Source organism: Vombatus ursinus, unplaced genomic scaffold (genome assembly GCF_900497805.2).
Source record: "Vombatus ursinus unplaced genomic scaffold, bare-nosed wombat genome assembly UNPS02014821.1, whole genome shotgun sequence".
Taxonomy (NCBI): Eukaryota; Metazoa; Chordata; class Mammalia; order Diprotodontia; family Vombatidae; genus Vombatus; species Vombatus ursinus.
Window position 1 is genome coordinate 8,497,140 of NW_020954599.1, and position 2,368 is coordinate 8,499,507.

Consider the following 2,368-nt stretch of genomic DNA (forward strand, 5'->3'; position numbering starts at 1 on the left):
CTTCCTTCCTTCCTTCCTTCCTTCCTTCCTTCCTTCCTTCCTTCCTTTCTCTCTCTCTCTCTCTTTCTTTCTCATGAACTAGGTCCCACACTAAGCCCCACTTGCTCATTGCTTTGGCCCCATTGGCTCAGATTGAATGTACATAGCAATTGTTTCTGTTTTACCCAGAAACCCTGAGGGTCTGCCCCTCCCAGATTGAATCCTGTTAAAGACTTTAGCTTCAAAAAGGTCTCCAAGGGCATTCAGAGCCATCTTGCATATCATGGCATCACCTCCAGTATGGCAAGGTCCTCTTTGTGAAGGAAGGACAAACAACAATAGCCTTAAACCCAAATCACTCTGCCTCTCATTGATTAGCCAACTACAGGTCGGAGCCAAGCTCCACTTGGTCATTGTTGGAGTCCAGATGGGCTCAGTGTGAATGTAAATTGAATTGTTTCTATTTTGGCCAGAAACCTGAAGGGTCTTTCCTTACCAGATAGATTTTTTTTTTAATTTTTTGACTAGATAAAAGATGTCATTCTCTTCTTATTTTCCTAATTAACCTTGATCATTGAATGGGAGTTGCCTTAGTCAAACTGAGTCCCGATGATGGAGCATAGCTTAAAAAGTCCAAGGTTTCCCAGTGCATCCAGGGTCATCTCCTGTTGTCCTGATCTATATCTGGCCACTGGACCTGATGAGGTGTAGATTCTTGGGGTGCTGTGGCCCTGACAAGACACTCGGGTCCTGCCCGAATGAATTTGACCCAAATTGTCTTTCAGCCAGAGACAAAGTTTTATTAGAGATGTACCATACAGGTCAGACTTTTAAGGAATCTGAATGTTAGTGACGCCTGTAAAGACCAGTGGGCATGAGGAAATCTCAGCCAACTCCCAATATCAACTCCCAAGGGCTTATGATGGAAAATGCTATCCATCCCCAGAGAAAGAACTGATGGAGTCTGAACGCAGAATGAAGCATATTTTTTGTACTTTATTTTTCTTGTTTTTTTTTATCTTTGTTTTCTTTTACAACATGAATAATATGGAAATGTGTTTTGTATAACTACACATATATAACCTAAATCAAATTGCTAGCCTTTTCAATGAAGGGTACAGGGAGGGAAGGAGAGAATTTGGAACTCAAAAATTTGAAAACAAATGTTAAAAGTTGTTTTTACAAGTAACTGGGGAAAAATAAAATAATAAATAAATGGGGGCCAGGGTGGATCTTATATACACTCAAATAATTTTGGGTGTTTGGAGGAGGGGCTGGGAGAAAGATCCTGAAGATGGGGTGAGTTTAGGGAAAATTCTGATGGGAACTTCTGGGAGGTGGTACAGACTATGGGAGTGGACAATGGAACAAAGAACTGGAAGGAAGAGGTTGATAAGATCTAAAGTGGGATCCAAGACTAGGCATCTACAAAGAGAGATAGGGAGAGCCAGTTTACCAGAATAAGATATGGAAAAGCCAGTTGAGTGAAGTATAGCCTCAAGCAACCATTTGAGACCAGTGTGAAGTCAAAGAAAGTTTAAGAATTTTCTGGGGCCCATAGACAAATGGGATCCAAATTCTTTTTGGGGCAAGGGGCAAAGATTTCAGCTGGGGCCCATACCCCATCAGACCCAGATGGCTCCAGAGAAAAGAGTGACTTTGCAGAGCCCTCCCTCACTTAAATCCAATTCACTTGCATGTCATGGCATCACCTCCCTGATGTCATGGTCCTCTTCTAGAACGAAGGACAACCAACAACAGACAACTGAGTCAAATTTATAAAAACAAGAGCCTTTGCCCAATTGATAAAATGACCAAAAAATATAAAGGCAGTTTTCAGATGAAGTAATCCTAGCTATCTATAGCCATATGAAAAAATGCCCTAAATCACTATTGGTTAGAGAAATGCAAATTTAAACAATTCTGAGGTACTACCTCACACCTATTACAATGGCTAAAGAACAGAAAAGGAAAAATGACAAATGTTGGGGGGAAGTGGTAAAATTGAGACACTAATGCACTGTGGGTGGAGTTGTGAACTGATCCAACCATTATGTAGAGCAATTTGGAACTATGCCCAAAGGGTTATATAATTATACATACCCTTTGACCTAGCAATATCCACTACTAGGTCTGCATCTCGAAAGAGATAAGAAAAAACAAAAAAGAAAAGGACATATATGTACAAAAATATTTATAGCAGCTCTTTTCAGAGGGCAAAAAATTGGAAATTGAGGGAATACCCCTTAATCGTGGAATGGCTGACCAAGCTATGATATATGATTTTGATGGAATACTATTGTGCTATAAGAAATGATGAGCAGGATGCTCTCAGAAAAACCTGGAAAGACTTGTATGGACTGATGCAAAGTGAAATGAGTACAACCAG